Source organism: Phyllopteryx taeniolatus, chromosome 20 (assembly GCF_024500385.1).
Source record: "Phyllopteryx taeniolatus isolate TA_2022b chromosome 20, UOR_Ptae_1.2, whole genome shotgun sequence".
NCBI classification, from domain to species: domain Eukaryota; kingdom Metazoa; phylum Chordata; class Actinopteri; order Syngnathiformes; family Syngnathidae; genus Phyllopteryx; species Phyllopteryx taeniolatus.
Genome location: NC_084521.1, coordinates 15,841,284 through 15,866,883, shown reverse-complemented (window position 1 = coordinate 15,866,883; position 25,600 = coordinate 15,841,284). Strand labels below are relative to the sequence as shown.

Here is a 25,600-nt window from a genome sequence, read left to right as displayed (position 1 = left end):
GCTTTTCTCCGGGCACTCCGCTTTCCTCCCACATCCCAAAAACATGCGCGCTAGGTTCATTGAAGGCTCTAAATTGCCCGTAGGGTGTGAATGTGAGTACGAATGGTTGTTTGTTTATATGCGCCCTGCGATTGGCTGGCAACCAGTTCAGGGTGTAACCCGCCTCCTGCCCGAAGAGAGCTGGGATAGGCTCCAGCACTCCCGCGACCCTTGTGAGGATAAGCGGCTCGGAAAATCGATGGATGGATGTAACATAGTTTGCTGTTGAACAAAAGAACAAAATGTAATTTCCAATTCAATTCTAATTAATGGTTTCTTTAGACGAGACATTACTCCGTGCCTCTGGCTTTCTTTACAAGTCTAAACTAATAAGGTATGATATTTTATCTTAGGAGGAAAAGTAATAACATATAGCGCACATACTGTACACTTGCCTTTTGGCCTTTTTTGCCCTTCACTCTGAGTGGGTGGTCATTGTCAAGTGTGTCTCCCGACAATCTCTAAAATGCAACTTAATAGTTACTTTACGATTATTTGTTGTAGAATTTGTCTCCTTTCGACTGACTGATGTTATAAAGAGGAGCGCAGATGAGATGGTGAACTTCCCCGCTGGTTATTGTGGTACTTCCACGTCCACACCAGTGCCCAAAAATAAGTCTCACTGACTGCAATAAAATATGTTATTTCTTCCATATGAATCATCCAGCCACACCAGGCTTCATCTCCGACCATACTGTGTTTGCTGCAGGCTTGGACATTTAGATTTCGAAGATATACGGCGTGAGTGACATATTTACTGGCGGTTGAACTCCGTTGGAGACTGCACTCATTGGTCACCACATTGGGTACACATTCACAATCTCAGCTAAGTTGTTTGGGGCTTTATGCCCCTGGCAGGGTCACCCGTGACGGCTCCAAAGACCCCTTATGATGACGACAAGCTATAGACTCAGTTTTCCCTTGCCCGGACGCGGGTCACCGGGGCCCGCCTCTGGAGCCAGGCCTGGAGGTGGGGCTCGAAGGCGAGCGCCCGGTGGCCGGGCCTACAGCCATAGGGTCCGGCCGGGCACAGCCCGAAAGGGTAACGTGGGTCCCCCTTCCCGTGGGCTCGCCACCTGCGCGAGGGGCCGTAGGGGTCGGGTGCAGTGCGAGCTGGGCGGTGGACCTTGGCGATCCCATCCCCCGGCTACATCTTTGTAAAGGCTGCCTTGATTTTGTCTTTTTGAGTGGACGCTGGCCTGACCGCGATTGTTTTTGTGTTGTCAACATGTATTGTAGGTATTAAAATGGCTCTTTATTTAGTCACTTCAGAATTACTCATGCATCTTCCCAAAACCTTTCACCAGCAGTACCAGTCTCAGATGATCCACTCAACCCCAAGCAGAGTTTCACCTCACTGCATTTAACCTTGTCGGGTCACAATGCAGCAGGCGTGTTGAGGCGGATATCTATTTTAAGGTGGTGAGAATGTTTGGGTGGCTCAGCCCTTTCAAATTAAATGGATGGCATCCCAGGGAGGCCGATCAAAAATGATTAAAAAGGGCGGAAGACTTCAAGTGTGTGAGTTGTCAAGACGATTCAGCACTGGCTAGCCGGCCTGCAACTCAGAGCCAGGAAGCTTATTAGCATTTCAACGCATAGCAACCTGCTTAGCCCGCAGCACTGATCTTAACGTGGTCTCTCCAAAACTACGTCTCTCTCTCTCTCTCTCTCTCTCTCTCTCTTTTCAAATTAAATGGATGGAATCCCAGGGAGGCCTATCAAAAATGATTAAAAAGGGTGGAAGACTTCATGTGTGTGAGTCGTCAAGACGAGTCATCTCTCTCTCTCTTTCTCTCTCTCTCTCTCTCTCTCTCTCTCTCTCTTCTGCTCTCAACTTTCTCTACTCCTGTGCGAAAACATTAATGTTACGTTGAGACAGGAATGTTTGTTTGTGTATCAGATAGGAGTGTTGAAATGAATGATTGCTGTGCTTTAAAACATTGCGAGAGGGACATTGAATTTGACTTGCACAAATTAAAACAACTGCGATTGGCTGGCGACCATTTCAGGGTGTACCCCGCCTCCTGCCCGATGATAGCTGGGATTGGCTCCAACACTCCCGCGACCCTTGTGAGGATAAAACTGATGGATGGATGGACAAATTAAAACAAAGTTTTAAGTTTTGATTCTTGACGTGACAAAATGCCGGCTCATAACTCCTGACCGATGAATTCATTAATCAAAGTGGGGTCCACAGACGGGGGTCCACGAGCTATAATCTGGGAGGTCATGGGGGGCAAAAATGATTTGCAACAAATTATTGTAATTTCTCAAATTTTTATGTGTGCAGCATTTCTATAGCTCTCTCATGCTCTCTTCTCAGGTTCTTCTCATGAGTCTTACAGGTGAGGCAAGGCCCTGCTTTAGCAACGTCGAAATAGGAATTTAGGTGTGCGCATTTTAGTTATGTGTGGTCTCAGGATTTCACAGAGCTCAAAGGGGACATGGTAAAAAATAAATAATATGAAAAACAACTTTGCTAGAGCTGTCGCTCTCGAATGCAAAATTCCCCTTTCATGTTAATGTACTTCCGGGTCAACTTTTGGATTCAAAATACATAACTACAGTGGAGCGCTTTCATCTGTGGGAGAGGGTAACTGAGTGTTAATATCAATGAGAGATAGCTAAAGTGACTGGTTAAAAACATTCGGCTACTTAGCAGCCCTGGCCGAATTCATTTGCATGGGAAGCTACATGGTTACCGGTGTTCAACCAATCAACTGATTCCCGATTCTTGCTTTGGTTGTTGTGGCATCTCCCTGATTTAGACGATAGTGCTTCTTCGGACAGCCCAGATTTGTGAATGTTCTGTAAAAATGTCAAAAAAATATAAAGATGGAATTGTTCAACAGTTAATGTTCTTTTATGTGATCAAAACGTCATTTGAGAGCAAAAATAAAAACAGCTCCTCCGTATGCTGCCTCTTTTTACATCACATCTGGACCTAGAAACTTACTCATTTGTCAGCATGGCACGGTGTGTTTGGATGGCAAGCATTTTATATGTCGTTAATGATTGAGTTTTTATGCTCTTCTTCATCTCGACAGTGTAAAGAATGGGCTAACAGCATTTAGCCAATAAGTTTTGGAAGTTTTTGTGTGTGTGGCTGAGGTCTGTGCTCACCACTGTGACAAATGGGAACCCCTAAAGGACGTTAGGTGGCATCACTCAAAAGTTTGGAACACTGCGAAAAGTGTATCACTTTGTACATGTTTGAAACTCATTTTGGAGTGTTTTTTCCCATTGCAAACAACACCAAAGATTTGCTATGATGGAAACCAAAATGATTTAGAAGTAGATAATTAAACTGTCACAATGCACCTCACTTAGGCTATATGGGTATCCTTTGTCCCTAGACTACTTTGTCTCAGTGAAGCGACCTTGGGAGTCGACTACCTCATTGCTCCCAGCTCCCCATGAGTCCCCAACAGAGTTTCTCACTGTCTCAAATTAAAGATAAGGTCTGGCTGCTGCCGACTCTGTGTTCGGTAGCTACCCTACCTTTGGCATGTGGTCGTTGCTAATTACTTTGAGCTGTTAAGGGAGACATATCTGGGGATACATTCAGGAGGGAAGACCTACAAACCCAATTTAAAAGAGGAATAGGATTTTCACATTGCTCCCGATAGCTTTGTGTTACTTGTTGGCTATACAGTACATTGTTTTCTCAAGGCCCGTTGTAAGTTGAATTATGCTTTTTATTTTGCTCTCAAAAACCTGAATAATGACTAACCTTGTTCCAAGGAAGTGATATGTTTGCCATAATCTGTGAAATGTTTGTTGTTGAATGTTATCCCTCCAACTGCGAAGGCGGGAGGGATTGTTTTCACTCCTGTTAATGGGTAAACTTAGTTTTTGATTAAGTGATTATTGGAGCTTTTTTTCTAAAGGGCGGGGAAGGGGGGGGGCTTGGGTTCTGAAGAGCACACACAAAACAAAAACATGTTCTATACAAACAAACCCCTTCAAGTTCGCCAAAGATCTCTTTACTAAGGAAAAATGAAAAAATAAAAGTGGAATTCTGTAAACTACAAAGCAGGAACTGGAAGCAAAAGGTCCACCAAGACACAAAAAGGCAAAAACAACTAGTTATGCCACATGAGATCCCACCTATTCAACCTTTTGGCCTGTTTTAAATATGGAGACTGGCCCACCCAAAATGGAAGAAAGTAGCAAATACAGTACTACATGCAAGATCAGCTTCACCCCCTGGGGCTGAATGGAGTACAGTATAAGCGCTACAAGAACACAGCAGATCTTCTACCGTAGGAGGCTGATAGAAGCATGAAAGCTGTCTCTCTTTCCAAGAAGGGACAATGAATGAGGTAGGACGGCCTGGAGAGGAGAAATCTCAGATGGAAAGACCTCTGAGGAATGGAGGCAAGTAACAATGGCTTTATCATCAGCCTACCTTTGATGTGCTGCAATCTCCCCAAATCCGTCACCGGTAGTATGGCGAGGACCAAACCTGCGCCCTTTGCCTAACTCCAGGAACTCTTCATCACATCTTGACCACTTCTAACACTAGCCTCACACAAGGCCGCTCCATTTTTTAGGCACAACCACGTCCTCAGTCTGGCAGCAGCTCTTGAGAGCAAGAATAATACTCTTTGTAACGGAGAACAACCAATTCCATGATGGCACCAACATTCATCCAAGCCTAACCACCCTCCTACCAAACCAGAAGCCAGACAACTATCCAGGGCCCGGGATTAAATGATGTTAGTTAATATTAGCCAGCATGTAATCTTTCTTCCTGAGATTTGCAACCACCACCCTTTGGCCAGACTTGGTACTCTGTTCCCCCTCTGTCCTGTCCAATGATGCCACCGTTACCATGAAAAATTCATCTGATTACTGATTACTCTATTAAAAGTAAACTGTTCATTGTTCAACGTACACTAAGTAGCGAACACTGGGTAAAAATATAGACCAAAATGTGTGCAATTATCAGTGAAAACTATAGAATGTTTTTCCAGGCTGTTCAAAACCCTTATATCACTCGTAAGACTGTGAACCAGGCTGGTCTTTTCAGGGATCTGATTTTCATGGTCTCTGCCTGGTAAACTGCTCCATTTAACTCCCCTCTGACTCCCACTGGCTCATTGCTAAATAAGGATATCAATTAGGCTAAAGCACTCAGCAAAGGATCCCAAGTTAACCATCAGCCTAGGAATGAATGGATCTTTGGGGATATTGACTGCTGCGGCAATAGTTTTGTAAGTGGGCTGACCAAGGGGTAATTAAAGCAGCATTATCATGTTCCACCATTTATGGTTCTTCTGTGGCCATCCACGCAAGAACAGAGGCACATAGCAAGTAAGAACACAGCAGACAAAGAATGAAAACATACTGCATGCAAAGAAGACCGTAGCAGAGACGTAAATGCAACTAAATAAGCCTTTTTTTGTGTAAATTTGGGCATTCATTACGTACGTGTGCCTTTTTAAACCAAATAAAAAAACATTTATTGATCAATAAATACAATGAAAGCTCGAGTGTCCATGTGAGGAAAGGCAAAACCTCAAGTGTATGTACTTGTTCTAATTAGGTTGTTGTATATGCAATTGCAGCATAATTGCACATCGATGTAATAATTTTCCTTATTTTCTTGTCCTGTATGGTCATGCAGAATGGCGGATCTGTTTACCAATAAGAACGATCGTACTTGGCCTCAACAATCCAAAAGGGGAACGCGCGAGCCAAGGCAGGCCAGAACGCCCACCCCGTGGAGAGGACACGGCCCACGCTGCGGGACACAGGGCAGTTCGCCGGCACCACCGAGGCGCCCCGGCCAGTCCGAAAAAGAGAGACACGGGGACCAACCACCCACCCCACTAGCCAACCACCACCCGAACCCACCGCCCAGCACAGCTCACCTCGACATCCCCCCCCAACACCAGGATATCAAGGCGGCCCCATCAACCAACAGGGCCTGATGCGGACGACAGCGCGAAACCGGTGAGCCGGTGATTCTCGCGCGCTGGAAATGAGGAGGGGCGGGGACTCCTGGGGTGGGGAGATGAAGGTGGGGACCAAAGGGGCCCTCCACAAGATGGGAAAGGGAATCCCCACCCCTCGCAGCCAGCTGACCAGAGGCGACCAGGCCCAAGGAGTCAGGCCATCAGCCTTGTGAGTAGCTACTTCGCATCCTATTACTATGGTTATAGAGATATGATCATTACTTTATGGGCAAGATGAATAACTTTATTAGCCAAAAGGGTTCACATTTTTACAAGAGGAATGCATACATACATACAGTATATGTTCAGTCTTGCAGATGTAAATTTCTTGAAAGTCAATTAATAGACCGATTTCATATCTCATTACTCACGTGCTTCACCTTACAAAGGCACCTTGGAGCTAAATTTAAAATGTAAAAAAGGTCAGGAAGTCCCTTGTACAATTAAGCCAGGAGTTTCTAAAGAATTCCATCATTATTGCAGAAATGACAAAGTGTCTCTTTTGGCCAATGATCTACTTTTCATTAACTATTGGGCCAGCCCCTTTGATGCATCTCAATTAACAGGAAATTAGCTAACTACATGGTTATAATATACCGGGACCACAATACTAGTTTGGGGCCTTTCAATCAATCATAGCTTCTCCTTAATATTGCCAACTTTGCATGAGGCTAGAATTATCAAGCTGAACTATTTGCGTTTTGTTATCAAATGAATGAATTTGTAAAAATGTAATTATGATGTATCACTCGCTTCAAATGAAAGCCCCGTCATCTCTCGGTGTTAATTTGAGTACGTGAACTTTATACTTTGAACTAATTGGCTGCTGTTGAAATCCCCTGAATGTGAGTAATTTGATCAGGTATTCCACAACCATTGTACAATTTAATTTGAGTCATTTAATTGGATTTGACTGCTTATTTCTGGGCCACTCGCCACTCAGTATTCAAGGATTGTGCAGTGGTCCTGAGGCAAACACACACAGTAGCTACCGCTGGATTTCTGGCTACATAACATTTTCCCTTGTGGAGGATTAAAGTGCCTGCCTGACAGAACGACAGATCAGACAGACAGATCGGAACGTGGACATTTAAAAAAAAAATATATATATTGGTTGTATAAAAAGCTGCAAGGTTAAGATCTTAAATTCAAAACAATGGTTAGGGTATTCCTCCAGGTCAGCTGTAATATGTTTTTCACACAGCAAATATTTCTTGATTTGACTTGAATAAAAACAGAGAGGTTGTGCTTCATAAATTGCATTAAAGCAGTCATCGCCATCTCCTTCGAGCTTGTCGCCTGCTCTAAATGTCATTGGCGGGGCACCGCCGAAGACTTTATCTGTCCTTAGAGGTTCGGCCAGCTCGTCTTAGCGATAGCTGAGGCCTGGAGACTCAAAGGCAGTAGCCGAGACGGCCTCCCCTCCCTCCGTTGAAATGCTGCGAAAATTGTGTGGTGATCGTGTTGAGAGACGGAGACCTGGTCAAATGAGGAAGGCGAGAGAGAATAGACAGCGAATGGTGCCGTCTTGGCTGGACCCTGTTCATTGAGCCAGAGATGAAGACGACACTGCTGATCTGCATCAGCCTTATGTAGTATTCATAGCAGTCGGTCCTTCTAACACAATTTGTGACCTCTGACCCGACGGAAGAACATGAGAGTTTAACAATAGGCCGCTCTGTAGGGAGCAATAGTGCGTTGAGACCCTCGCGAGCAACTTTTTATACACCACGTCTTTTCTGGGAATTCCACAATAAAACGACTGCTATTTATCATTACCAACCTCTTTATCATTTAGTCAATAAACGCTTTTCCACTTTCTCTCTCTTTCTCTCGTTCCCTCCATCGTAGTCTGGGAGTCAGATATCTGTATTAGTCGCCCCCTTCTGCCTTGGGGCTGGCTGTGTCAAAAGCTAAATCATGATCAGCTCTGGCTTTCTGGCTAAATTGTGTATGAAGGCTGCAGGGGAAAAAGGTGCACATGTTCATTACTGGTGACAGTGAGGAAACAGAAGTTTTGTGCGCATGCTCAAAAACAAAAAAGGAAGTGAATGAGTGAATGAATCAAAGTTGAATATGGTGACTATTTGATATGCCAGTCAAAATCTTCGATTTACAAATGCAAATCAGTGCAACATAACCATGCACCCATTCCCCCCCCCCCCCCCCCCCCTCTATATTTCTATAATATGACCCAAACTTTGTCTGTCGTTGCCGAACAAACCTCACTCACAGCAGTCTCATGACATGTTTGGATGTGCACACAAATTATGAGAAAATCATCAAGTTCTTTAACCCCAAATATTTCTTCCATGCTTGGAGCATATTTAAAAATAAACCAATTCATAAAGTGTCTTGGACCTCAGTCATAAACACAGATTATGATGTAATCAGAAAACTGCATTATGTACTATTATTATTATTATTATTATCATCATTATTATCCATTTTCTATATTGCTTATCCTGACTAGGTTCGCGGGCGTGCTGGAGCCTATCTCAGCTGACTCTGGGCGAGAGGCGGGGGTACACATCCTGGACTGGTCGCCAGCCAATCGCAGGGCAGATATAAACAAACAACCATTCGCACCCATGTTCACATCTACGGACAATTTTTAATTAATCTTCAATTAACCTACAATGCATGTTTTGGGGATGTGGTAGGAAAACGGAATTATCCATCCATCCATCCATCCATCCATCCATCCACTATCGGAGCCGCTTATCCCCACAAGGGTCGAGGGAGCGCTGGAGCCTATCCCAGCTATCATCGGGCAGGAGGCGGGGTACACCCTGAACTGGTTGCCAGCCAATCACAGGGCACATACAAACAAACAACCATTCACACTCACATTCACACCTACGGGCAATTTAGAGTCTTCAATTAACTTACCATGCATGTTTTTGAGATGTGGGAGGAACCCGGAGTGCCCGGAGAAAACCCACGCAGGCACGGCGAGAACATGCAAACTCCACACAGGCGGGGCAGGGGATTGAACCCCGCTCCTCAGAACTGTGAGGCAGACACACTAACCAGTCGTCCACCGTGCCGCCCTATTATTATTATTATTATTATTATTATTATTATTATTTCGTTTTTGGACATGTCGAAGAATTTAAATTAAATGTTCAAATAATCAAATCAAATATTAACTGTTCACATTGTAGGATTGTATCGGCTAACTCTGCTTGAGTATCCCGAAGTTGTTAATTTGTTGAAACTCTCGAAAGCCTGGTTTCATGACTGATCAGAAGTTAATGATGCTTTCAACTTGGAAACCTTCCCAAAGCCATGGTCATTGTTTCGAATTTCATCCAAAAGGTTCCACCGTAGTCAGACGAGTCACAGGTAATTTAGAGCCTGCCCCGGAACACCCGGGTACACCCATCGCAGGCCTCGCAAAAAATGAACATGATAACATTTAAGGCTCTATTTTTGTACACTTGTGCACAGCTGTGCCACGCGCCATTCAGGAAAATAGGGCTCTTTCTGTCCTAGTAACGCTCCATTACGATTAAGGTGTTTTTCTGAGGTAACAGGTTAGCCCAGGATTTTTAGATTAGAAATTTAAATACGCTAACCCTTACCTCAAAGCCCAAGTTGGCAGATGAAGCATTTAATGCCAGAACAAAGTGTTTTCATGATAATGTTACATTTTTGTTCAGTTTCCTACTCAGATTGTCATGAGACCGCATTGATCCTGAAAATTGCGAGTTAATTATGTAGGGTTTTGTCTTCTCTTACGGCCATTATGCCCAGTTCTCAGGAGGGAACTCCTCTCTCCTGTGAGCCACTTCTTCCTGCTAGTGCTAATTAATTAAGAGGGTTTGCTGGCCACAGTGAAGAGCAGGCCCAAAGCTTTGTCATCTACTTTGCAGACCCGCCTTGAGACTTATGGCCTCCTCTCCCAATAATTTCAACAGACACCATCCAGAAGACAGTAGCGATTTAGACACAGGTACGAGGTGTGTCAGAAAAGTTCCAGGCCTGCTGTCGCAGAATATACACTGTATATCAAACCCGAGATAAAAACTATGAGTTTTCCCCTTCAATGAAATTGCCCTTGGAGTAAATAACTGTGACCTCAGCTCTCTGCAGCTATTGAACTTTTCCCCCACCCTTTAAATACATTTCCTCTTTGTCAGACCCTCAACTAATGAGTAAAGTGAGTGATGATGAGACCAATGAGAGCAGACCAGACATGACTCATCATCGGTGATGAGTCGGGGATCTTCCAGTGTGACCTGGAGACCGAACGCCAGAGCCTTCGGACGTCATCCAGGCCAAAGAAAGAAAGACTTTCAAAGTCCAAAGTCAAAGTTCTGTTGATCACATTCTTTCATGTGAGGGCCATTGTCTACTGCGAGTTTTTGCCACAGGGCCAGACGATTAACGTCTACAAAGAATCACGTATCATTTGCTTTGCTTAGTGCTTGAGAAGAGACGAGCGTTCTGGCAGGACATTATGCGGCTGCTTTACCCGGACAATGCACCTGCTAACAATGCCCTGAGCACCTGACAGGTCCTGGCTGAGAAGAACATCGCCGTGCCGAAGCAACCTCAATACTCACCCGACCTGGCCCAGTGTGATTTTTTTTTTTTTCCTCTCTTCGCAAGCTCAAGAGGATCATCAAGGAGACCCGTTTTGAAGACATGGACAACACCAATATGGCTGTGACGATGGAACGGCGTAAGATACCGGAAGAATCCTTCCAGGATTGTATGAAGATGTGGCAGAGAATGCTGGGAAAGTGTGTTCAGCCCACCGCAAACCGAGCGATGCGGCCGAACCGGACTGAATTGTTGCGCATTGTTTTCATGAGTAGCCAACTGGCTTCGCAGCGATTCACATTTTAACTCAGTAAACAGGTCGCAACGTCGCAAATGTAACATCCAATCAAAAATGTACATAAGCTTTCACACATACAAAGAAAATAGTTTCCGGGTTCTAAGCTAGGGAGACCCCTACCAAGCCATACAAACACATTATGTACAGTATACATATATTGTGTTTTATAAGAATACTTAACATTTTATAAATTAATAATTTCACATGTACCTGTGGATGAATTAGTGAAGCGTGCAGTCTCTGTCGACAAAATGCCCGTGAGCGATGTACACTATGTAGCACGCCAGGTGCAATCAGTGAATGGAGGCGAAGCAGCCTCTCAAAATATCCACACGATCGCCTTGATTCTCACCCACTTCCTCTCTTTGTGGCAAACTGCTTCTTCCTTGACAATCGCACAAGTTTTGATGGTTTAATAAAAGTAAAAGAGGACAACATACTGTATGTGTAGCCTCACAAAAGGATACAGGTTTTCCGTCGCATTGCGTGCAATCGCTCAGTGTGCGTGTGTGAGTCTCCAACTGTCATTTTGTGCGGTGTGCGGCAGGCCTTCGACTCCAGGGGGATTACTTTCAAGAGAAAAACCTGTCGTTTTTATACTGGATTTGAAATATAGCCTTAGTGATGCCAGTCCTGGAACTTTTTTGACACACCTCGTATAATATGTGCAAAAAGTCCTTTTTAGCTCCAGATTTAGTGCTAAACCAATACTTTGAATCTGCTCTCACCATAACTATCAGCACATAGCATTTTCTATTGTAATTTTTTCTGTGTTTATTCTAATATGGTAGACTTTTGTTAAAAAAAGTAAAAAAAAAAAACATTGTGAAGTTTCAGAATATAACATTTTCAGAAGGAGCAAAAAAAAAAAAAATGTTACAGGGAAATAATGTGACCACATTTAATGAAAGGTTAAATTTTCATTTGCTCACTATTGACTGAGCTGAAAGGGCCATTATTTATTGTATTGGCATGATGTGGGCCATTAGTGCTGTATTGGAATTGGTTTGGCTTCTTCCTCGCCCCTTTTTCTCCCCGTTGTTCAGCGTTGAGTGATCGCTGCGAGCTAAAGTGTAAGGAAAGACCTGTTTATGTGTGCTTGCATGTGTATGTGTGTTTGTGTTCGTGTGTGTGTGTGTGTGCATGCGAGCGAGCCTGTGAATGTGTGTGAGTGTGTAAGCGGTAGCTACGTGCAACATAAGCAACACCTCAAACTTTCCCAGCTAAATTCCTTCTGTTCATGTATACATTGTCCGCATGGTGCATGGAGATTCTGCCATCGATCTGTTGTTCTCACGATCTCACTGACACATCAATGACAATCTCATTCCTTTCAACGGATTTTATCGGCCACTGTCTCCGCAAAGTGACAAGACACATTGCAGCTGCGTGTAACTTAATAAAAAAGGTGCTCTGCTCAATCCAGAATGAGTCATAAGACAGCAGGGCTCCCGAAACGTGGCACATTCACTTAAAGATGTTCTCTAATTGCGGTCGGTGGAGAATATACAAGCGCTGCTTTATTTCAAATCATAGAAACCCTCCACCACACAGTTCTCATTTGTTTATTAGCATCCTGGTGTAAACACGAACTCATTGCAATAATGAGGCAACATCTGCATGATGATGAGCAAACTGGTCCCCAGGCCAATGTTTACTCAAATATCCAAACACCAGGTCAATATCTTGTAGGTTAATAAGCTTGTAGAGGCTGTTTTAGACTTGTTTGGAATGAGTTAGCAAAGGAACATTTACTTGAAGATACTTGGTTTTAAATTGACACTCACAGACACTTATTTAGCGGATAACAGACATACAGAAATGTAACATCTTTGAAACAATTTGAAAAATGTGAGAGACCCCTCGCATGATGAGGAAACAATCAGCTAGTGTGTGCATACTGCTCTTATAGTATGTGCTGTATCCGAGATGAGGGGGCTCTATGCCCCTGGCAGGTTCACCCATGACAAACAGGTCCTCGGTGAGGGACCAGACAAAGCATGGCTCAATGACCCCTTATGATGACAACAAAAAATGGACTCAGTTTTCCCTTGCTTGGATGCGGGTCACCGGGGCCCCCCTCTGGAGCCAGGCCTGGAGGTGGGGCTCGAAGGCGAGCGCCTGGTGGCCGGGAGGGGGAAGCAGTGCACCATCAACACTGTGTGTCGTGGGGATGGGCGCTGCTGACCTCGACTCGGGACGTTGTGAGTCGCATGTCAATTCCACTGACATGCCTTCCCATGAGGAAGCAGAGTCTGGGGTCTCTGAGGTGAGCTCTCCTATCTCTGGGGTTGAAAAAGCTCCTCGGTGGCAAGGCTCTGGGGGTGGATGAGATTCGCCCGGAGTTTCTACAAGCTCTGGATGTTGTGGGGCTGTCCTGTTTGACATGCCTCTGCAACATTGGGAACAGTGCCTCTGGATTGGCAGATTGGGGTGGTGGCGACCGGACTTTGTGTTCCAACTACAGGGGGGATCACACTCCTCAGCCTCTCTGGTAAGGTCTATACAGGGATGCTGGCGAGTAGGGTCCGTCGGGAAGTCCAAGCTCAGATTCAGGAGGAGCAGTGTGTTTTTCGTCCTGGCCGTGGAACAGTGGACCAGCTCTACACAGGCAGTGTCCTCGAGGGTGCATGGGAGTTCGCCCAACCAGTCTACATGTGTTCTGTTGACTTGGAGAAGGCGTTCGACCGTGTCCCTCTGGGAGTCCTGTGGGTCCTGTTGGTAGTATGGGGTGCCGAACCCCCTGGTACGGGTTGTTCAGTCTCTGTACAACCAGTGTCAGAGTTTGGGCCGCATTGCCGGCAGTAAGTTGGACTTGTTTCCGTTGAGGGTTGGACTCCACCAGGTCTGCCCTTTGTCACAGATTCTGTCTTGAATTTCTAGGCTCAACCGAGGCATTTAGGGGGTCCGGTTTAGTGGCCTCAGTATCGCATCTTTGCTTTTTGCAGATGGTTTGGTTCTGTTGGCTTCATCATGCCATGATCTCCAACTCTCACCGCAGTGGTTCGCAGCCCAGTGTGAAGCGGCTGGGATGAGAATCAGCACCTCCAAATCTGAGACCATGGTCCTCAGTCAGAAAAGGATGAAGTGCCCTCTCCAGGTCGGTGATGAGATCCTGCCCCAAGTGGAGGAGTTCAAATATCTTGGGGTCTTGTTCACGAGTGAGGGAAGAATGGAACGGGAGATCGGTGCAGCGTCTGCAGTGATGCGGAATTTGTATCGGTCTGTTGCGGTGAAGAAGGAGCTAAGCTGCAAGGCGATGATAGATCTACGTTCCTACCCTCACCTATGGTCACGCTCTCTCTTAGAGATAGGGTGAGAAGCTCGGTCATCCGGGAGGGGCTCAGAGTAGTGCCGCTGCTCCTCCGCATTGAGAGGAGCCAGATGAGGTGGCTCAGGCATCCTCCTGGATGCCTCCCTGGTGAGGTGTTCCAGCCACGTCCAAACCGGGAGGAGAGCCCGGGAGGGACGACTGGGGACACGCTGAAGAGACTGTCTCTCGGCTTGCCTGGGAACGCCTCGGGATCCCCTCGTAAGAGCTGGAAGAAGTGGCTGGGGAGGGGGAAGTTTGGGCTTCCCTGCTAAAGCTACTGCCCCGGCGACCCGACCTCGGATAAGTGGAAGAAAATGGATGGATGGATTGATGAGGAATGTGTATAAAATATGTTGACATTATATACCAGTATATGATTACATTATATTGTCTATGGAGATGCCTCATGTCAAGTCCACAACACACCAAAACGACCCTCAGTGGTCAATGTGGACTTACACACAGCACACATGCAGTACCCGCATGATCGTCAAATCTTACGACTCGGTCATTTCCCTTTAACACAGTTTCTTTCCTCCTGTTTCCGAAACTCTGCATAAACAGCGTGGGGCTTTATGGCCTTGTTTTCTGTCTGATGGTGCACTGGTGCTGGCATCTGACACCAGCTCCCTGCCACTTTCACAGGCTGTAAACATCTGGGCAAGGCCTTTCATCTGGTCGATGTGGCAAGAGGACCTAGGGGCTCTGGATTAACGCCACGATAAAAGCAGGCTCCTGCACTTGGTTTCGCCAGCTTCAAGCTTGCCACGGTGACAAGCTGTGCTGAAACAAGTCAAAGAGGGAAAAAAATAACACTTTACAGCCCAACACCACAAATTAATAGTTTCCTCCAGAAGACAACCTCGTTCCAGTGTAGACTCATTAATTAAAATGGCATGTGGCTTTTCTTTTCTTTTTTTAAATTCAGTGTTGTTTTTCCGTGTTTCCATTATTATGAATGTTTAAAAAACTATGTGGTGTGCTTGTTGTTAAAGCAACATTATATACTAATGACTTCAATATAAATTTCAAGGGAATCAGCAGGTACCTTAGTTGGACCAGCACAGACACATCTAATGTTGTGTTAGCATCAGCATCTCCAGATTTGTTGTGTACAATGTTTACAGATATTTCAGGACATCTATATAACAGACGAGAAAATATATGATGTTGCTTGAAAGACTTGTTTCGACTTTTTAGAATAGAATTTTAACTCGGAGCAAGCATTTGGGGACAGAGGGTTTGTTTCAGAATTTGCCCAATTTGTCTTACAGGTGGGGCCGGAGACCGAACCCCGGTTCCCAGAACTGTGAGGCAGACTCTCTAGCCAGTCGGTCACCATGCCGCCACTTTGTCTTGTAAAATAGCTTTTGTGGTTTCACTGGTTTTCTTTCACCACTGATAGGGATGAGATATACTGCATGTCAACAAATTTACCAATGGCCTCCATGAACTGGATGCTGCCTGACAATTGTCCATTGGGCTGTTCTGATAAGAATAGTAACAAACACGAAGTGTGCCTTCTTTTGGGGGGAATCCCCACTTATCTTATTTGGAATACTGCAGGCATGAGACATAAGAAGGGCAGTCAAAAAGCCAAGTTAATTTAACCTACTAATTATTGATTTTTTCCCCCCCCGAAATATTCATAGTGTGTGGTATAAATCGTTATTTGACAAAAATATGCCCGTCAAAAGCAGAGAGCGCTGATTGAATTTCTTGCTTTGGAAAGGGAACCACCACTTACCCTTTTTTAAAAGGTTGACAAAATGTGTATGGAGTTTGGGTTATGTCAGTAATGATGACACATGATGTTGATGTCATCGATGGTGACTCTACGATCTTCTCTGTCCTGTGAAACCAGGATTGACAGCTGAAGATGGTCTGCTGAAGAGGTAAGTCAAAGTTGGCTGTTGTTCTTTGCCTTTGATCCTGGACACCCACTTTTTGACTGTGCTGTAGCCTATTGGAGCTTTCCCATAGACATTTTTTAACCTTTTGAAAATGTGAAGTTTTTTTTAAAATTAACCTTCAAACAAGTATTTAGACTACAAATTTTCAGAAAAAAATGAATTATTAGGAGGTTAAATTGAATTTGACTCATTACTTTTTGACCTCCCCTCATACTCATAGTACTTGCAAATCATCAAGCAACAAGGGGACCAACCACAGCCAATCAAACTCAAGCGTCCCACTTTTGCATCCTCTTTCCGGGGTATCTCATGCATGCCCAGACCACCACCAGCACAGTCCCCCGCGACATGCTGGAGCAAAAAAAGTACTGACCTGCAACAGGTATGTGCTGTGCAACGTGATATTCTGAGCCACGTCGTGTGGGAACTGTAAAGCACACACTTTGTTTGCAATGAAACATGACTTTATTTACACACCTCACTGCATGCCCGGACGCCCACAAAACCCGTACGTCAAGTGCCGGACCTTTTTGCTCTGTTTATTGAGAGGAAAAACAAAGGGTTGAGCCTTTTGGACTCATTCTTTTTTTTCTCAGGACTATTTTTCAAAAGAACACCAAAAGCTTTCCTTTTGGGGATTTCAGGTGGCTGGAGGAGGAATGAACTAGTGATAAATTGATGAGTGGCAGATTGACTGATTTTTATTCTTGCACAGAGGCAGAAAGAAAGTATAAAGGATACACAAAAAGTTGTTTAAAGTTGGACGAAGTTACTTACAAATGATGACTATAAGCACATCATTGGACATTGCTGGTTGTTTTATGACAGACAATTATGAAATGATAAAATGTAAGTTTTTATAAGATATATAATCAAAGACAGTATAAATAAATATATATATATATATATATATATATACATATATATATGCATGTTCATTTGCGAACATTTGAGACGTGCAATCAAGAAGTGCGTGTGTGCGTTGTGTGTGCGTGTGTGTGTGTGTGTGTACGCGTGTGGTGTCCCCTTTAACAGAAAGCTATGATGTAGCAGTTTCTAACGATAACACAGGATACAATTGCTAGATGGAATGATGGAAATGTTTGGACGCTCCTGCCATGGAGGCTTCACCCAATGGAAGTAGCTGTGCTCTACTTTAGCTTAGCTAGTTACGTCTCTGGTGGATAGCTTTGGTGTAGTTAAGCTGTATTCGATTAAGCTGTATCGTGATGTTGCGTTTATACAACAGTTCCGCAAGCGGCATTTATTAGGTAACCGTAAAAAGCAACAATCAATTATGCGGATGCAATTTCATTGTTTTCACGTTGGACATAAGGAATTTCTTTTTTTTGTCTTTTTGTTTTGTTTTTTGATGGCACCTGTCCACGAAATCGAATAAAATAGTTTGGCATGACACACAGATAACCGCTGACTAATCATACAGGGTAAGTGATATGTAAATCGAAAAGTCGGAATGCTTTTGTACTGTATAACAGGCAGCGCTCGTCAAACGACTCTTGTCCAATCAAATTGCTTGGGTGGAACTATCTGTTGTATGTTGTATCATAGTTGGTAGCTTAGCTCACGATATTTTCCAAGTAGTTTGCCCAACATTGTTTTGTAAGCTGTGTATTCAGAACTTCTTGAACTACAGCATGTTTCCGTTAAAAAGTAGAGGAAAATAATGTATTTTGAGGTTGTTTTTGTCTGCATCTGCTTCCGCATGGCTTTCCTCCTCATTTTTCTTCTTCACAACCGCCAACCTATACCTTGACAGATGCAGTATATCATTATAATGAAATAGGAAATAACAGTATGTACACATTTTGCGGTTGAAATGTTGAATTTGCATTTCACACAGAATAAACAGAGTTGGGACTAATTATTAAGCGCAACGGAAAATGTTCCTTGGCTCATAAAGGACAAGTTAGAAAAACGTTGTTGTAAATCAATGGAATCTTAATCTAAAATTATAATATTTGATTAGAACGCTCTAATATTAACTTGATTCTTGCGCCTAAGTCAATGTTTCCTCTTAAAATTTGATAAGGAACCATTAAACAATGTGTTTAGCACATTGATCCTCGAAGAAAACAAGTCATCATCAGCAGCCACTAATGACTTTCCATTTGTTACACGGAGGAGTGACTGAGCAGTCCTTCATCCCACTGCCTCTGTTTCATTTATTTCTTTACTTTTTTTTTTTCTCTCTCTCTTTTGGCTACCCGCCCCCTCTCCTAAAAGTCCCACTTTCCCACATCTCATTCAATACCCATCGCAGGGTCTGACAATATAGCCCCCCCCTCCGCTCTCCGAAAGGACACAGGTGACTGAGCCCGTGACTGCCCTGGCGTCAGGAGGATGATACATAACAGTTCAGCCTCGAATGACAAATCCAGCCGACACTGGGCAGAGAAGAGACATATTGATTTTTCAATGATTAATAAGTGGAAAATAATTGTGTTTCATTAAGATGGATGGAGTTTCATTTACTCCTGTCTCCTCTTCTTCACTTCAGCACCAGGCGGGCAATCGAATCTCGTCTTGCTGGAACCCATTACCATGCTATGGCCACTACAAGTGGCTGGCCATATTGCGGCACAAAGTAAAGAGACAAACAAAATCAGGGCAAACAAAACTGTAAATGTCAGTGTCTCGTACTCATTAGAGAAAGCATAATAACAGCAGATTTAAGAATGTTAAATTATGAACATAATGCACCGAGAAATAAGTGGTCTCGATAGAACGACAAAAAAAGACAACCGCCGTTATTATTGCAATTGGGATTGGCATTTGACAAGGGACATTTCCTTGACTTGTCGTCCAACTACGGTATAGATAAAAAAATAAATCAATTATCGGCTCATTAATGTATGAATTTTTATTTTTTTTGCTACCCACTCCTAGTTCAAATCAGCAGGGTAGCAATGATCAGTGTGTTTATTATCATACGTGCAGTGCAGTGATATTCTTACTTTGCTGTCCACATGGATGCCAGCATAATGTAGGATACCAAAAAAAAAACGATAAAAGAGCAAAATCCAAATACGATAGAGGCATAACATTATCAAATAAAATGAATGCAACTGTTGTAAATCTACGTATAATTTCCATTTGACAACAGTCTTTTAAATGTATCATATTGTCAAACATCTGTATTAAAAAAAAAAAATGCAGAACTTTGTATTGTCAGCCAATGCCGGCTTCTGTTTTGAAACATAGATTATATCACCCCAGTAAATGTTAGTGTGATATAACCCCTCTACATGTTTGTCAGTGTCCAATGTACTGTAAATACGCGTCACTGGAGCAATAAAGCCGTATGAGAGGCTGTTTCCAATGAAGTCGTCAGGGATGTTCTGGCGGTGGGGGGAGGGACACTGCAGCCGGGTCCTCCATTCTAACATTCCTGTGTATCACTTTAATGTTCATATAATGACATCCCTCCAAGTTTGTGTCATGGTCCATCAGCAAGCATAATTGTAAAGTGATTCATTGACTGATGTTGTCAACATGGCTACTGTCAAGAGAAACTGATACGCCACCAAAAGAAGAGGGCCTTCTAATGAATATATCAATAACCAGTGACAGGTGAAGGAGTGCTCCTGACGACATTTCAAATAAGCGCTAACACCCCAATAGCGGAAGCCTTCATTTGTTTTGCGGCAGCGCACGGAGGCACAGCTCGTGTGGCAATAACACAATTACGGTAAAAGCAGAGCAAAGCACATTTATTTATACAGTATAGCACATTTCCTAACACAATGTGCTTTACATGATTAAAAGCATTGAAAAAAATCAAGTCAACAAAAAGAAAATCAAAGGCAGTTTCTAACATTTATATATGTATGTGTGTGTCGGGCTGGGGTGGGGGGGGGGGGGGGGGGGGGGGGGGGGGGGGGGGGGGGGGGGGGGGGGGGGGGGGCGGGTGTCATGTGTCTTGCTTTGCAAGGTTGACGTGTTGGAGTCAAGCAGCTGGATCTTATCATCCTAATTATGCCTGACTACTCTTTAGGACACTGTGGGACTCCAACCCGTCGCCAGCCTATCAATGCTCGACGTCGACTTCGTAGCCGAGCCACCTTGTCCACCTTTTGCTTCCCGAAGACCTCATAATTTGATCTCTAACCCATTCTTGCTCATTGGCGCCAGTCTGCCATCTGGCAAACCAGCGCTCACCTCTTACGGCACCACCAACAACCCGGACTTGTACTTCTGCCGGACTGGTCCTCCTTGGATCTGGTTCTCGGAGCCCCTTTTTGTTTGCTTACAATCTACAATGAACATTCGTTCACAAGCTGGCCTCCAACTCGCAACCTGAATCCTGACAATATGTGTGTGTGTATATATATATGTATATATATATATATATATATATATATATATATATATATATATATATATATATATATATATATATAAATAAGCTACAAGAGTCTTTTTTTAAAAGTGTTTTCTTCAATAACAACAGCAGGAATGGGCAACTTAAGTGAAGGAGGGGGCCACAATTTTTGGTCAGTGCTATCGGGTGGCCACATAGGACCGTGCACTTCCTAACCAGACGTATGACAAAAATGCCATTTTGAATATGGTCCAAATATGTGCATGTTTGTTACCCGTAGTGTGTCTTAATTAACAGCCGGCTTCCATCTAGGTATGTTGCACTTTGTCTGCATGAAGCCCTGAGTGTGAGTTGTGTGCGATATATGCATATGTTCCGTTGTATGCTAAGCTAAGCGTTACCTGGTGTCTTACCAAATATATAATATGCTACTTTGCTCTTCCTGGTAATTAAGAGAGAAACCCTCCTTCCCTGAGGTAAACCGGCATCTGTTTGTCTTGTATGACTCATCAGTGGCATGAAAAAAAATCCCGCCTGACAATGTGTCTAAGAAACGTAGGTACATAGGCTTGCCTTAAAATTTGTTGAACTCCTAAACTGCTTCCTATTCTTGATGATATTCCTGATGGAGAAGACCCAGTGGAAGCGCCAATAAGCGATGTCTGCCATCAATTGACGGACTATATCTGATCTGTCCATTTACACGACCAGATTTCCAATCTTTCTGCAAAAGATGCTTAGAAGAGATCCAAAGATATCCTGTTCCAAGTTTAGTTTTTTTTACATTCTAGCTGCCATGACGCATATTAAAATCCGAATTGTATCACTTGAACCATGTGCAGGTACTGAAACCGTGTGAACTCAACCAAGCAATGTTTCTAATATCAGTTATATTGCTTTGGCAACCGGGATGTAACCAACACTTCTAATTTCTCATTTTTCTCCCTTTTGTGAGAGTTTGTCTGTGCATAATCATCTGCACACTTCACGGGGAAACACTAGCGATACATCACCCAAATGAGGTCTGGTCTTAGCCATGATCCATCACGTGGTGTCTCGTCTAATAGCCAAGGTAATGAGAAATGGTTCCTTTGAGTTGGAGCCATTGCCACATTGTCCACAATGGTTTTGATGACTGACTGAAGGAGTGACCATTGATGGCTCTTTGCCATCATTCACGAATCCTTTTCAGATTATTACTGGTGTCCGAGTGTCCACATTATGGGACTCTTATATGATGGCGCGTCTACTCATCCGGTGCGTACACCTGCCTTCCCGCAGCCGGTGTGGCAGATAAAAATTTGGCCGAAACCCAATTAAAGGGGTACTGGGGTTCTTCACTGCCACATCACGCCGGGGCTACCTCTCTCTGCCTGCCACATTAATAGCATCTCAATTGCCAGCGCCGGCTTCTTAATGGCTGATTTATTTCATTTTAATATCCTTGTCATGGAGGTATGGCCTGCACTCAGGCTCTCATAATGGGGGCGGGGGAAGTGACTTGCCCCCCCCCCCCCCCCTCCTTTTGCTATTTTGTGCCACAATCCCGTTGACTGAGGCAGTGGGATGCATAAAGTTGGGGGATGGAATATAGTAATAAAGGTGCTGTTCTAAATAGTTATCAGCGCTGTTAACATAATCATCGCTTACATGGAATTGATGATCAAAGCAAAGCAAATTTATTTAACTCAAGGTGCTTTATAAAAAAAAAAAGCATTTTTTTTTTTCTTCCAGGCATTAAGGTAAGAAATTCCGATCAATTCCAACTGGGAAGTGATCTTTACTTATTTTTCTCGTGTTTGAATCACATCTGAAAATCGATCTTTTTCACATAGTAAATGCTTTATGGGCACTAACTCAAAACATAGCCAATGCGACCTCCGATGGCTTTCGCGCTGTATGGTTTCACGTACGTATAAAGCTGTCGTGTGAAGCTGCATTAAATGAGCTTCAGCTTAATGCTGATGCTGAAAAACTGCACTTTAGAAAAGGCAATAAAAGACCTGAGGGATGTAACTCAACTAAACATGCCACAACGTTCACTCATGTTGCATGCAACAAGCGTAAGAATTAATGAGCAGTCATAAAATAAAGGAGGTGGATGAAACGCACTATTCTTATCCAAAAGCGTACAATGAACAAGTGTACGTTATGGAACACATGTAATAAAGGGGAACTATTTACTGTACAACCTGAGCCGTGAGGCATTCTGGGATGCCGTCAGCTTCACCGACACTCCAGAATATTCAACCCTCAATGCATTGCGCACTTAAAAATGGTTATTATTGGTTGGTGGTTGGTCAATACGAGAGCGTAACGGGAAATAAACAAGGTACGACAATCATAAACTGCAATAATTCAAACCTACGAAGGAAAATGACCAAAATAGTGTAACGATGATGAAACGGCGTACTTTCCAGCATTGTTTATTTCACGAAACCCTGACTGTGCGTTGTTTGATAAACAATGGCCTCTCTGTCATGTTCGCTGTATTACAAGGCCATCCGTTGCTATTGTCCAGGAACGCGTCGACTGCAAACTGAAAGAGTCTCCGTTAGCTTTGTGCAGCTCATCATCGCTGCAATAGCAACGCACCTTGTCTCCAATAGGTCATTTTAGTCCGATTATTATTGTCTGGAAATAGGCATTATGATAACAAGGGGTTTTATTAGAGTGGCGTTACTTTTCATCATTGATGATAATGCATACATTTTTAAAACGGCAATAAATGATTTGCAACCTCATCTAATATTTGTAGCACCAGTGTCATCATCTTCCCGTTTGATTTCGTAGTACAAAGGGCGACGTCGTTCCCAAGAGCGACTCAATTGACTGGAACCTCGGTCGTTTAACACGCAATTAATTGACTAATGTGCGTCACATTACTGTGCAGCATAGGTAGACGACGACCACGGGGCCTTATCAGAGTGGATTACGGGACATTAGCCAAAGCGGCGGCTAAACCACCGTGATCCTGCCTTTTTCCGTAGCATCGCAGGAGCACACAATCGGCTGCGGCGGAGTGAATGCCGGCATTTGTGATGATTTGCACAAAGGAGATTATTATAATCGCTTAATTCCACTATTAGCAGGCATCTGCTCTGTGCAGCCTCATCTGTGCCGTTCCCCAGACAACTGTGTGCAGATCATCAATATCATTACTCACCACATTGTTTGATTCAAACAATGTGATTAATGAATACGCAAAGTGTATAGCAGTAATTCTCGCAAATCAATTACTCATGGTGAGAAGGCCCGTTTTACCGATCCTCCATAATGTACCTAATCATACACTTTTAGTGGGATGCATGGAGTCAGTCATTGAGTGTGCGGGCGTGATAATCAACACTAATGTATTTAGTGTTTACCGCGTGTGTGTGCAAGTGCAGGGAGGAGTTAATCCACACGGTGCAATGATTATGCACAAATGCCTTCTGCAGAACATACATACTTTTTTTGTACCATTTGTCCGTGTAATTGCATTATGAAAATTACATGTCGCTTTTCTTGGAAATGACACAATGAACGCAAACGACTGAACACGTCGTCGACAGCATCCTCCCTTACAGTGCGAAGCCCCCAACCCACCCCCTAATTTCCCCCCCTCACCATGAGAGGCTTTGAATGTGAACGTCTCTTCAAAGGACGGTTATGATGATGTATGTAATCCAAACACTTTGAAAAGTAACATTAATAACAAACAACTACAAAAAAAAAAAAAAAACAGCTTTCGAATACACAAAAAAGCCCCCCCCCCCCCCCCCCCCCCCCCCACACACACACACATAGTCTCCCATGGCTGCATCAAATAAACAGGTCCACAACATCACTAAAATCATTATTACAATTATACTCCCTGTGGTGCCAAATGATGTATATCCTGATTACGGAGCCGGGATCCATCCATCTGGGCTCACTCTTCATTCTGGCTCTAATTAACTTTCCGTCTATATCCTAATCTTTCATTCATCAATCGATTGAGGTCCTTGTTTTCATTACGACAAGACTGACATTGGCCAAAAGACGGCCAACGTTTTGCAAAAGGTTAAACGTGTTATGGCAGTCCGTGCTGCTATTTAGGGCCGCCTTATGAATGAATTTGTCTCGATCCTATCAGCGGAAGCAATTGAATGTCATCGGAAACTAATAAATACAATGGTTACAAGACCGGAATTGTAAAAATATTCAGATTTTTGTATCTACTAAAGCATAGCCAAATATTTGTTCGCGAAACCACATTGCTTCATTTGAATGAAATTCCTGCAAATAATCAAAAGGTAGTAATTGCATTTTCGTGATTAATTGTAACACTGATGAACCACATTATTTCCATCTGCCATATTTTCAGTTTAATTGGATATTTAAACAAATCACTGTGCCTTTCGAAAGAGTTCTCATCCCAAAACGTCGGGTGTGGGTCGGCTGGGCGGTGACGCTTATCCCCGCAATTTTACGACTATTTCCGATATTTGCGCAGGCGTCTTCCCATTCCGTGTCGGCGTCCCCTCCCAGTCCAGCCATGCATGTGGTATCGTGGCGACGCCACTTAGGTTCAAAGCGGAGATTACCTAGAATTGCTTTGCCTTGATGCTGGTAAGCTTCTGTTCATTTTTTTTTTTTTTTTTTGCACACGGCTTGCTCCGCCTGTCCACTGGAAAATAAACAGATGTACATTATGTGTTTATAACTGCCGGGGATGATGGATCGCAGAACACAGATAGCGGTAATTATCGGAAAACCATTAACATTCCGACACCATCCATACCGTTACGCGGTCTGTTAACGTACTTTGCATGTGGGATTTAGGATACCGAGAACCTACGCTGAGTGGAGTAAATACTCGACTAAATCTCGTCTTGCCCTTAGGTTGTCTTTATCCCATATTTATTTTTATCCACAGATTCCTCGTGACTCTTTTCTCCCGACACTAAGGTGTACGGCTTTACTGTAATGTAGAGTGTACGGGAATGGAGATGGGATGCATTGTTCCTGTTTGACAACGTCTCAATAGCTAATCTCTCAGTGTCTTGGATTTCGTTCAATCTATTAACTATAATGGCGTATATTTAGTGCTTTCTAACTTTGCCTTGGGCTTCCGTCACCCGAAAACAGCGCTGGAAGTGGCAGCATGTAAAAGCAATGGAATAAATATCACACAATTAGTTTTTGGGTTGTTTT

At 43.6% G+C, this 25,600-nt stretch overlaps 1 long non-coding RNA gene across 1 annotated transcript in view; it reads left to right on the top strand.

The window, feature by feature from the left end:
• LOC133470253 (uncharacterized) overlaps positions 1-25,600 on the top strand; it is a 90,405-nt gene that overhangs the window by 39,558 nt on the left and 25,247 nt on the right. Inside the window, exon 4 of the long non-coding RNA XR_009785931.1 lies at positions 5,675-6,174. This is a non-coding gene — a long non-coding RNA (uncharacterized LOC133470253). The remainder of the gene's footprint in view (positions 1-5,674; positions 6,175-25,600) is intronic.